The sequence below is a fragment of the Pleurodeles waltl genome, chromosome 6 (genome assembly GCF_031143425.1).
Source record: "Pleurodeles waltl isolate 20211129_DDA chromosome 6, aPleWal1.hap1.20221129, whole genome shotgun sequence".
Lineage (NCBI taxonomy): Eukaryota > Metazoa > Chordata > Amphibia > Caudata > Salamandridae > Pleurodeles > Pleurodeles waltl.
This window is the reverse complement of record NC_090445.1, coordinates 572,019,703-572,033,312: the sequence shown is the minus strand read 5'-3', so window position 1 is coordinate 572,033,312 and position 13,610 is coordinate 572,019,703.

The window sequence follows — 13,610 nt, the reverse complement described above, 5'->3', positions numbered from 1 at the left end:
ATCACACTGTCCATTTCTCACTGGCAATCACTATGGTAATCAACCATTCTGGAAACTCTACAACTACCATAGCTACTGAATTCTGGAAAAATTCCTTTGCTCTTCCCCAGCCTACAAAGGATAGGTCTTCAAAACCTTAACAAAGGCTTTCAACATGGCGTTCCTCTAAAACACTTAAGAGCTAACAAAAGGAGAGCTGGTTCATTCAACTTCCATGATAAACTACAAAACAAACAGAAACCAGATCCCTCAAAAGACTCAGGATGAAAATGCTCAGCACTGATGATCAAAAATTATTCCAAAGACAATACAAAACCTAAAGCTTCCATCACCTGTAAGCCTTTACCTTTGCTCATTATCCCATCATTTGAATGCATGACAATAACCAGCTCTACTGATTCTACATTTACACTTTTTCATCCAACAAAGACCTCCTAAGTATTCTAATATTTTAACTGAACACATAGCCAATTATCCCTCTCTCTTTCAAATACATTCACCCACCTACATTTACTTGGGGCAACACTTACATACATTGGGACAACACAAAATCTAAACTATTCCAGGTTTTACATAATGGTATAAAGATTTTCAATATGATGCACCTCTTCTCTCGACCAATTCACCCTAAAGGCAGAACACTGGAGTTGATCTTATGCTCCTTTGATAATATCACCCACAGGACTCCTTCAGAAGCTGACTGGTTTGATCACCTCATTTATAATTTCTGCATTCCACTCAGGTTTACTTTGATCCCTCGACCTCTCCACAGAGATAAAATCCTCGTACAGAAAGACAGAAACCATGCAGGGAAAATTATTAATACTGTCCTCGTCCCAAAGCTTGATACATTGCACATTCACTAGCACATCAATTCTTTAATAAATTGTTGAAAGTTGGACAAACATTTGTTGAGAAGCTGTTGACTCTCAAAGGATTGAATTACCCTGAAAACATGAGCCACAAGTGCTGGTTCAAGGAAGAGCTCTCCAATCTCAGATACATATTAAAAGATGTAGAGATGGGGGAAGCCTGTCCATCAAAGAAAAGGGCCATCTCCAGCTGACGCTTTGAGGAAAAGACCCAAACTCAACTTGCTGCAGGTGTCCCTCAAGAGCCGGCGACCTCAAGTCGCTTGTGAGAAGGTGCAGACACGTCCTTTCTACATAGTAGTCAGGACAATAGAGATAGATTTGGAAATTACTCGCAGGAGTCATAAAGCGAACCCCACAGTAACCCAAGGTTGGCCCTATTAATGGCTGGTGGAAGAATAGGAAAATAATGAGGATAATATGGTGCAGTATGCATCATTGATAGTACGCTCATTTGAACCGAACATCAACAAGCTTGTTCAAACTTCAAACTTCCAATTGCACCAACTAAAGAGAATAAGACATCTGCTTTCAGAAGATCAATTAAAGATGGCTGCTGCCTGCCTTTCTGGTGAAAGTTCTGCTGCCATCTAAAGATGACCTGCACTCTACATGACAACTGACAAAGGAAATTTGACAAAATCTTCCCAATTCTGAGAAATCGCTCTCAGTTCCAACTACAGGTATGAATCAAATTGAAACCATGCTGATTCATCTTCAACAGCCTTCAAACAAGCAAACCTAGATATCTAACCAACCTGCTGAAAATCTCTAGAAATTCAAGCAACAGGGTCCCTCTCAACAACAACATTCTGAAATTTAGAATATCTCAAGCGCAAAGACAATTAATTTCAGGCACCAAACCCGCAGCCTGGAGAACCCTCCTGATCCAATTAAGAAATGTTGCTGATATCCTTTGATTCAGATAAAAACTCAAACTCATCTGTTAACAAAAACCTATAACTAAGATTCCCACCTAGAACGAGTGACCACACATGAGACCAAATACTTCTAGCACTCTTGTACAGACATTAATTAAATTAACTACATGGGATTTCTTGTTTTAATTTACTCCTTAATACCCTCTGGATACAATGTCTTACCTATTAATTGCCTTGAAATCCATCCTTCAATGCACTTTCTCTCTGTCTCCCTTTTTAGTCCCTTCCGCAGCTTTCTACTGTTTATGCTTTGTTGTTGTTTGTGCTCATTTGTAAGATATGCTACTGTTCTATGCAACATGCTCTGATACCAACTTCTGAAGTGGTGTGAAAGAAGGAAATTGTAAGTAAATGAAAGAAGAATCTCATTACAAAAGCTGTGAGCCCCCTCAAGCACAACAATTCTCAAATACCTGCATGCCCCACCAAAGAACTTTAGAGAATGGTCTATGAATTCCTTAACCCTTTCGCTGCTAGCTTACCCTCCACTCAATGCCCCCTCAACCCCACCCCCACTACTAAGCCTGTTTTTGGCTAGTTAGGGTTGTTTGGGTTTAGTCATCCATAACTTTTTGTCCTCATAACTATCTTTGACAAATTTTTGTCCTCTTTTCCAACATCCTGGGGACATTGAAGGTACCCAGGGTTTGTGGATTTCCCTGGAGGGGACTAAGAAATTAGGCAAAATATAGCAAATTTTCTTTTCCTGGAACACTGGGAGAAATGCTTCAGAAGATAATGTGTTTTTCCCTGCAAATGGCATCAACAAATGGCATCAACGAATGTTTTACTGTGCTAAAAATCACCATCTTTCCAGCTTTCAGGAACACACAGAATTGATTCAGAAAACCATTTTTTAGACACAGTTTTAGCATTCTACTGGGAGATAGCCCATTTTTCCTACTTTTGGTGCGTTCAACCTCTTTCCAGTTTGTGGTAGAAATGGGTGTGAAACCCATGGTGGATCCTGGAAAGCTATACATTTCTGAAACCTACACAAATTTCTGAATTCAGCAATGGGTCATTTGATCAGATCCTTTAAGGTTAAGGTTTTCCCAAAGAAATCGTGTTGAAATAAAAAATATTGAAAATTAGTAGGAATAAAACATGTGTCTGTGATAACATTTTCATTTGTAACCTCTCATCACAATGGATGATTTACAAAACCTATATATCATTACATCTACCAGACCCTTCTGATTGTGAGGATATATAGGTTTTGGGGGTTTTCCAAGAACTCGAGGTACCCAGAGCCAATAACTGAGTTACACCTTGCAATGGTTTTTCATTGTGTACCGCAATTCATATGGCAATATATAAGCAGTGAAAAATGGTTATCAAGGAGACCTATTTATTTCTGAAATGGGCACAAGATATAGAGTTAGAAGCAGGGATTATTTGACATTCTCTGAATTTGTAGGTACCCATGCTTCCATATGATTTAGAGAGTATTTCTCAAAATGACTCCTTTCTTTTTTTTTAAAGTCTTTTTATTTGGTTTTCAACAGGTGCATGCCATTTGCCAGTTAAACATTACAAGGCAGTATATCGTCAAAGCACCAGAATAATGCAAAAATAACAAACACTACCCATTCTCCCCTTCAAACCATCCCCAGACACATAAACCCTCTATTAACTCCAGCAATTCCAAGTTCCCTTCCTTCCCTACCCACATAATGCTCAGAAGACCCCTCAGTATGTGATAGTATATGGCTCTCCTAATGCTCCACAGGTCATTGCTCAACCGGCTGCTACAAAATTACTTCTTTCTTGCACATTGTGTTACAATTGGAAGGTGCAAGTGCAGAGAAATACAATTAGTAATAACACTTGTTCTACTATTCTGTGTCCCCCTAAGTGTCCCGATACAAATGGTATCTCACTTGTGTGTCTAGGTCTAGTGTCCTGACAGGAAATGGCCCAAAATGCAACCTGGACACATCAATTTTTCCATTGAGGACTGACTCATTTTTTGCAATGTACCTAACTGTGGATTTTCGGACCCAGCTCAGGCTGCATTTAAGGAAGCCTAGCAAACCTGTACAATTTTAAAAGCAAGACACCTAGGAGAATCCATGATGAGGTGCTTGTGTGACTCTCACCATGTTATGTTACCCAGAATCCCTTACAAACCTCAAACTTTGACTAAAAAAACACATTTTCCTCACATTTCTGTGATGGAAAGTTCTGGAATCTGTGGGGAGCTACAAACGTCCTTCCACCCAGCACTCCCCTAAGTCGTCTAATAAAAAAGGTACTTCACTTGCGTCGGTGGGCCTAGTGCTGGCGACAGGAAACAGTCTAAAACGCAACATGGATACAACAAATGTTTCCATGCAAAATGTACCCTTTTTTGCCTGGTTTTTGGGCCCTAGCTCAGCCGGAACCTAGGGAAATCTAGCAAACCTGTACATTTTTAAAAACTAGACACCTTGGGGAATGAAGGAAGTGGTGACTTGCATGACTCTCACCAGGTTGTTTTACCCAGAACCCGTAGCAAACCTCAAACTTCGAATAAAAAAAAATACACATTTCTGTGATGAAAAGTTCTGGAATGTGCAGGGAGCCACAAACTTCCTTCTAGCCAGCATTCTTTTAAGTCTTCTTAGAAAAATGGTGCCTCACTTGTGTGAGTAGGACTAAGGCCCGCAAAAGGAAATGTTCCAAAACGCAACAAGGATACATCAAGTTTTTCTATGCAAAACTAACCTGTTCTTTGCATAGTGAGTAGCTGTGATTTTTGGGCCCTAGATGAGCCGGCACCTAGGGAAACCTTTTGAAAACTGGACACCTAGGGGAATCTGCGATCGGGTGACTTGCATGGCTCTCACCAAGCTGTGTTACACAGAATCCCTGCAAACCTCAAACTTTGACTAAAAAAATAATTTTCCTCATTTCTGTGATGGAAAGTTCTGGAATCTAAGGGGAGCCACAAACGTCCTTTCACCCAGCACTTCTGATAAAAATGGTACCCCAGTTGTGTGGGTAGGCCCAATGCCCATGACAAAAAACGGCCCAAAATGCAACATGGATACATTAAATTCTTTCACTCAAAACTGACTCATTTTTTGCAAAGTTGGCAGTCCAATCCGGCACTTTGGAAACCTAGTTAACTTGTATATTTTTAACAACTAAACACTTTGGGGAAACTAAGATTGGGTGACTTGTATGGGTCCCATGAGGTTGTGTTTTTTACCCACAATGCCCTGCAACCCTCAAACTTTGCCTGAAATCATGCATTATTCTTACATTTCTGTATGGAAACTTCCAGAATCCGCAGTTATCCACAAAATTCCTACCACCCATCATTGCTCTACTTCTGCCGATAAAAATGCTGCGCCACTTGTGGGGCTGGGACAAATGCCAGTGACAGATCAAATCAAGGACAATGGGAGCCCAATCACTGCAGTTGGATCCGTTCCTGCCACAGGCACTAGGCCCAACCACACAACTGGTGCAGTATTTTTATTGGCACAAGTGGGGAAATGCTGGGTGGTAGGAATTTTGTGGATTTCAGAGGATTCTGGAAGTTTCCATCACAGAAATGTGAGGAACAAATGTATACTTTTAGTCAACATTTGAGTTTTGCAGGGCACTGGGGGTAACAAAATGGTGTGGGATGCATGCGAAGCACACCACCCTGGACTCCCCCAGATGTCTAGTTTTCAGAACTGTCTGGGTCTGGTAGGTTTTGTTCAGGTGGCGGCCTACCCAGGCCCAAAAAGTGCAGATGTTGGCCATTGCAAGTGGGAGGATACTGGGAGTTAGTCAAACTCTCCAGGTCCATTTGTAAAAACAACACCCACAAGAATCAAATAATCTCTTGCTTGCCATTGTGATGAGATGCTTTAATCCACAGAGGAGCAGAAAGACTGCTTCCCCATTTTGAGGGGGTTGGGGCATGGCCATGCCGGGCAGCCCCTATTCCTACAAATAAATTGGCCATAATGCCCCCATAATGGTGAGCGACCGTTGCCCAAGGGGCCACTCCCAGTCATGTGTTATATAAAATTTATATAAAATCCATTGTGTCTAGTCGTTTTCTGCACACACCCCTTTCCCTCCTCCTCCCGGGGGAAACTTGGCCTAAAAATATAGATGCTCTGTCCCCGGGGTGGTGGGGTAGCAGCAGAAAATGGCCAAAATAGTGCCTTCATAATAGGGAGTGACCCTTGCCCAAGGAGCCGCTCCCTGATATAGATTTTTAAAAGTCCCTGGTGTCTATTGGTTTTCTGCCCCCCTTTCCCAGGGGAAAGATCGACCTAAAAATAAAAGCGGCCAGAATGTATCCCCGATTATGTGGAGTTGTCCTTGCCTATGGAGCTGCTCCCAGCAACTAAAATAAATCTCTGGTGTCTAGTGGAGAGGATCACTTTTTGGAGATTGCCCTCCAATGATCCCCAAGCAGCAATCAACTGGGAAAAGGTACCACTGGAAAGGGGAGATTCTCCCCTTTCCAATCATACCTCTCCCATCTGGATCAGTGCTTGAAGGGGCTGAGATAGCCCCCTGAGCACCAACACAGTGAAAGTAAAATGAGCTTTCATTTTCATTGAAATGACGTCAGCGTGCAATGCGCCAATTGTCATTTGAATGAAAAATCTGAAATACCCTCAAGAGATGGGGAAGCTCTTCTCCGGCTCCTGAGGCTATTTTTAGTTGGAGGAAATCCTTCTGGTGACCGCAGTAGAGGCATTTCCTGCTCATGTGCAGAGAATGGTCCAGAGTTGTTCTTGGCACACAAGCACCGTGACTGAAGACTGCTCGTAGCCATTCTAAGCATAGAAGTGGTTAACTCCACCAGCACTTTAGTAAAAATAAAACACTCTCAGGAACTCAGTGATATTTTAGCAAACAACTTCATAAAAGAAAGATGCTGCCATTGAAGCTTATTTCCTTTCAAAATCAAGCTGTGCTGTTGCAGTCAAACAGCCTCCACTCCAAACTGGATTATTTTGACTCTGCGAACCATACTATGCTAATTCAACCTACTGTAACAAAAAGAAACAATCTGCCAAATTAAACCCACAAACATGTCTGGTTCTTCAGAAGACACTTACCAGCCAAACATTTTCAAATAATTTCTGCCTGCTGCCATTCCAACGAGGGATTATCAAGTCCTCCATATCAACCGGTGAATTTCTTTGGAACCAGCAAACATAATATGAAGTCCGATTGGGAGCACACTGCCTAACATTCCAGTCGAGTTCGCCCCTTGCATCCTGGTACATGCAGTTTGAACAATTAACGCTTCCTTGAAAAAATCTGTAGTATTTCACTAAAGTTAGTGCAGACAGTACTGTTCATCTCTAGACATGTGTTTCTGGGTTAGTGCCCTTCATCAGTAGAGACCAAAGAACAACAAAAATATCTGGGTTTGCTGGAAATGCCGCCGATATTGTCTCATGTTTAGTACCACTCCCCGGCTCACAGGTGCGTCTCCAGAGCTCGTCAGCTGAATGGTTCGAGGGAGCCTTTTAAACATGAAGTCCGATTGGGAGCACACTGCCTAACATTCCAGTCGAGTTCACCCCTTGCATCCTGGTACATGCAGTTTGAAGAATTAACGCTTCCTTGAAAAAAGCTGTAGTATTTCACTAAAGTTAGTGCAGACAGTACTGTTCATCTCTAGACACGTTTTTCTGGGTTAGTGCCCTTCATCAGTAGAGACCAAAGAACAACAAAAATATCTGGGGTTGCTGGAAATGCCACCGATATTGTCTCAGGTTTAGTACCACTCCCCGGCTCACAGGTGAGTCTCCGATTGGGAGCACACTGCCTTTTTTTTGCAGCAAACATAATATATTAAATCTATTTTAAAGAAACAAGAACTTAACTCATCTGACCAAGCTAATTACAGACTGATGGCTAATGGGCACTTCAAGGTAAATAAACTGATAAGGCAACCTTCGTCCAGATATAAAGTATCATTGAACAAAGCAATATTGTCAAGCAGATGGATTCAATCAAGAAGCAAGGACTCGCGCTAATCTCAAAAAAGGACAAAAACTTAAGAAGCATGTAACAGTTGGGTTGCTGTGCTAATATTTCCTGGCTCGTCATCAGCCTTTGAAACAACTGAGCATGAACACAAGCCCAGATGCTTTATGATACTGCAAGAAAGGGTAATGTAGTCAAATGAATAAAATCCTTCCTTGAACAAAGTTTGAAAACTTGCCTCCTGTCATTCGATTCTTCACCCTGCATCAGTTGATTAGTGCTCATCCAGAGCTCATCTATTGCACATTAACATTTACCTGGCCCTTCTTCTTAAACTGGTTAACGTTTTTTAAACTTAAATGCTACAACTACATTGATGATACACAGATCATTGCTAAATTTAAAAAACAGTGGCAGGTCACAACAGTGGCTGATGAGGAATCATTTCAAACTCAACTTCTCAAAAGCAAATACATGTGAATCATGGCGAAGCTATAATACCATATCCATTTGGCTCAAAAAATTAACCCACTGTCTATCACTTCAAATGAAGTGAAAAATACTGGAGAAAAATACTGGTGAAAAATAATGGAGAGATTATAGGCTCTTATTGTTTTTAATCCAAACCCAACAAAGTTATGAGAGATGCATCTTATTCAATGATAATTCTACACTGGGTTTATCCCTACCGAGGGCTCTCATACAGATGAAAGGTGTTAGAAGTTGGGTTACTGGTTGGCAGAGGTATGCACCCTGTCCAAGCAGGAACTACAATCCTAGTCAGTGTAAATCAGATAACACGCCATAGATTAACCATTGCTCACCCTCTGGTAGCCTGCCACAGAGCAGGCAGGCTTAAATTAAGAGGCAATGTGTAATGTATTTGTGCAACACTTCACACAGTAAAACTGTGAAAACACCACACAAAGATATCACAGCTGGTTAGAAAATGGATCTCAACTTAATGGACAAAATAGGACCAAAACGAAAAAAATCCAATACTCAGAAGTAGAGATATGAATTTTTAAAGAATTAACTTTGTTGCAGTGCTTAGAAACATAAATCGCCAACCAGAGCTATCTGGTCGCGCTAGACCGGGTTAAATCTCAAACTTCAGGTGGACCCTGATGGAAGGTGGGTCAGATACAGTCCCAGACAAGTCCCATTGAAGTTTTTAGCTTCTCAAGAATTGGGTCAAGAGTCCCGTTCGTGGAGAAGAAGTTCACCAGGTGGAAGGAGAGTGTCGCTGATGGTGGTCTGTGGGTGCAAAGAGTCAGCCGGGCATCACAAACGGGAAGACTGGAGCCCTGAAGTTGCAAGCGGCGATGCGTGCTGTGCGAACAGACAAACTTGCACCAGTTTACGCTGATTCTTTGAGCGAGCAGCCTGGTTCTGGTGCAAACAGGCCAAATCGCAGTAGCGAAGAGACCAAAACCTTGATTTTAGGAGCCCAAAAACCACTTTCAAAAGCCCAGGACCAAAGGACTGGTGTTTGTAGTCCAGTATTTATACTTTGCTGCCCTACTTCGAGAAGGTGGGAGAAACTTGTAAACAGTTAGTCTGAAGTGCAGGAAATACCCTTCCTCCCCTGCCCTGGCTCCAAGCTGGCTGGAGGAGCAATACAGTGTTGTTAGACCTATTGTGAGGTGACAGGGCACAGTCTACTCAGGTGCAAGTGAGGCTGTGCACAGCTTTGCCTCCCCCATCCAACCAGTTAATGTCCCAACAAGTCACACCTAACCTCCCATTGTGTGTGGCTGTGTTATGTTTTGAGTATTGACCACTGATGTCGTGTCACACTGCTTTGCACCTGGCTTAGCTGCCTATTGGCTTTATTGTGGCGTTAGACATTACATTTTGTATTCAGCCTAGCTTTGCCTCCACGTTAAAGTATTTTACCGTGCAAAACATGTTATGCAATGTGTTTTTCTACTTCTACGTGTTTTTCTTCTCCTGAGGAGCCAGGGCTGGTACACGACATGTAGGAGGTGAGCAGTTAGTACGATAAGGCCGTAACAAGCTAGTGTTTATCATAGGCAAGAAAACGATTTGACCTCGAAAGGCGTGTCTCTGAACGATGTCCAGCTTTCAACACATTCCTGTCAAGGTTTACTCAAATAAGCCAGCATTTTAAAAATAATTCCCCTCTGAGATGGAGGGCTTTCTAGAAAGTTCTCTTGTGATTATTCAAGATATAAAAAAGATGACTCTGCTCAGTAGCGATGAACTCAGAGACCTCGGTCAGGATTGGATGTCAAATGCCTGACTTTTCCCGTGGGGCTGAGGATCTCTTTCTCGCAGTTGAACAGGGGGCGTCTTCTTGCTGGCATGAGAAAGATGAAGCGTTTGTCAGGCCCTACTATGGTGATGAATTTTTATGAATTATTTGCTTTGCATACGAATATATATCTATATATCAATATATAAGTGTTTGTATCCTTGCATGTATATATTTGCTATTTATAGATTGGAGATTTTTTATACATAGTCTCACGTTGTGGTTGCACATTTTGGAAGTACACTTTTTTACTAATCAAACCTTCCTTCATGAACCTTGCAAAAAGCTATAATAAATGTCTTCTTCAGATTAAGAAGTGCATTCCAAAGAATCTTTTCGACTCCTTTCAGTGTGTATATCTTGGCTCAGTCGAAAGTAAAGCAAAACAGGCTGTCAAGAGGGAATGCACAAAGCCCTGCTGTCATCCCTCCACAGACATGTATTGGAGACAGGCTGCAGGCACACAGGGTTAAGAGCAGGAAAATGCCAACTTTCTAAAAGTAACGCACACGAAAACACCTTTAGTGTGTGTTAGATATAGGATTGGGAATAAACACCTGCTGGTCTATAAATCTCCCCTTGTCTTCTCTGTTGTGTTAACTTTCTAAAAGTGGCATTTTCAAAATTGTAATAATAAATACAACTTTACCACTAATGAGGATTTAGCCTGACAATTCCATAGGTACTAAATATGACAGATCTACTCCCTCCCAATCAGGAATTACAGTTTATTAAATGTAATAAGAAATCCCCAATGTTATCCTATGAGAGGGGTAGGCCTCACAGTAGTGAAAAATGAATTTGGGTGTTTTTCACTACTAGATCATGTAAAACATAAAAGTACATGGTCTTCCTTTTAATTACAAAGCACCCTCCCCTTTAGGTTATCTAGGTCCTACCTTAGGGGTGACTTATATGTAATAAAAGGGGAGTTTCAGGAGTTGTAAATGCTGAGTCGAAATGGCAGTGTAACACTTCATTCAGGTTGCAATGACAGATCTGGACATTTTTTAAGTGCTACTTAAGTTAGTGGCACAGGCAAAGCTGCAGGCAACCTAGTAGCAATTAATTTACAGGCCCTAGCCACATTTAGTGCACTTTACTAGGGACTTCTATTCCGAATGGGTATATACAAATCAAACAATGTTTTAGGGAGAGAACACAGCACTTTAGCATTGGTTAGCAGCTGTAAAGTGCACAAAGTCCCAAGGCCAACAAAAGTGAATTCAGCAAAAAATGGAGGGAAAAAGGCACAATGTTTAGGGGTGACCTAGCAGAGAGGGGCTTTCCCAACAACAGGTATCACTGTTGCTAGTGATATCAAGACTGGGTTATGGAGACAGCCTAAACAGAAAACGAACTAACAAACCACATTGAATGGTCAATACTGCAGCTAGACAATCCCTCACACTTAACAGACAGGACAATATTATCCCTCCCATCACAGCACTTCCCTAGTTACCAATGGCCAGAAAAATATCCTTTTAAACCCTTTGCATTGCTCATCAGCCAATCCACATGCTGTAATCTAGCTTTTTATAATTGAAACTCAGACTATATAACCAAAAGAGAAACCTCTGATTAAGAATAGCCCCAATGCTGCTAAGTTCTGCTTTACATAACACCTGCATAAGAGCTAGCTGTTGCTCTGTACAGACATGTAAATAATTGAATAAACTGTCACAGAAAATGGTATGCAATCCAGAAGAGGCTTTTCTCATTACAAAGACTCAAGTACCAGGGATGTGGCAAGTAGGATGGCCGATCAACACTGAGTTTACAGAGCTTTTGTTCACATTTGTTTGTGCTTTACCACATCCGCACATTGAATACATGTTTACCCTGTTTGAGGGAAGTGGGCAGTTCCTGTGAGAAGTGTAAAGATGGGGCCAGAGGGAATTGGATAATACCTAGTGGTGATGAAGCTGTGCCAACGGTAGATTAGCATGTGAAAGCTCCTTGTTGTGAAGTTAAGAAAGGATGGCAGGGCATTGTGTCCCTTGTGGCACCATAAGGAGACCTACCTGAGAAGGGCGGCACAAATCACTAGTACAGTGATGCCCTGCTGCGGACTGTTAAGTAGGCAGGTGGAGAAGGCCAATGGTGGTGAAGTGTCCTGTAGTGGCCACCTTTTTTGTTGGAGCTGTCTGCAACAAGGACTGCTTCAATTAATCTCAGCCACCAGCAATTGCTTGGGCTCGCATTCCAGACCATCATTTTACACCCACTACAATCTTCTCTGTACACAGAGACCAGTCATATGCAAATCAGTTGTGATCATTTTCCAACAGGAACGGTAGAGTGAACTGCAGACCAGGTTCCCTTCAGAAGGTAAAAGCAGGTAAGCCTCGTCAGTCACTGAGATCGATTCAAGCATTCCATAAATCACTTTTTAGTTTCCATATTTGTCGTTAGAACAGTAGGCAAGTGTAGAAAGCAGATATGTTGGGGTGGAGGGGTTGTCTCTCTTGACTGTAGGCCTCACCGTTTTTGTTGGGACAAAGAGTGTACACAAAGATTGAAACATAAATAGCTTCAATCATCTTGACAAAAATGACCCACCATTGTACTGAGTGATCTTTGTTTCTGTGCCCCGAGATGCCTAAGCCTGCAAAAGAAGACTCAAAAACAAGAGGAGTAGAAAAGATATTTTCAACACTTAAGTGGTCTACCAAACAAGTGAAACAACACTCCTTTATGGATTCTCTTGAGAATCATTGGTCTTGTATGATGGAGGCCCTTCAAGCAATAGACAGGAACACATCAGCACTGAGTGCTAAATCTGAAACACTGCACAATTTGTCTCTTCTACAAATTAGAATCCAGACAGCAGGAAACAGTTTGTGAGGGACATACAATTACTGCAAGATGGCCTACAGTAGTACAGTTAAACTATCAGTATGTCGATAAAATGTTAGACCTACTAATGAACACAACCAGAGCTAGAAAGCAGCTTATTGAAAAACCCCTGAGAATGAGCAGGAGGGCGATCTATGTGCCTGATTGTCTGAAGAACTTGGTATCCCACTGAGGAGGTCTTGAAAAGGAGTGTGCAGATGTTTTAGATTTCGATCTTTGAAGGTTGACTGCAGTGAAAGGGATGGCAGGTCCTGCTATAATGCTACCTATGAAAAGTCAGTATTGAAAATATGAGATGCTGGAGATGGTTAGGCTGCATATGACAGAAAACCTCATTTAGTTGTTCCTGGACTCCTTCCTGAATACAGAAAGGCTATGGAAAGACATACTGCCACTATGCCAAGTCTTTAAGGTGAGATGTGCACTGACAGGTTTATTTCCTACAAAATTTAGTTGGCACACAAAAGCAAGCGATAATCCTTCTCGGCCGAGGATACAAGTAAACTCGTTCCGTTTATGCATGGAGAGCAGAAGACCATCTTCATCAGAGCTCTTAATTCCCAATAGAGAAATGTTGTGATTGAGTTATGTCAGGTACAGACAAAAAAAAAGCATGAAGGAGTTGGCAGGTTGATAACTGGTGAATGGAGATTAATGCGACTTACATGCTGCAAGACTGATAGTACTTTTGAGGAATAATTTAGATAGGGTTTTTAGGCT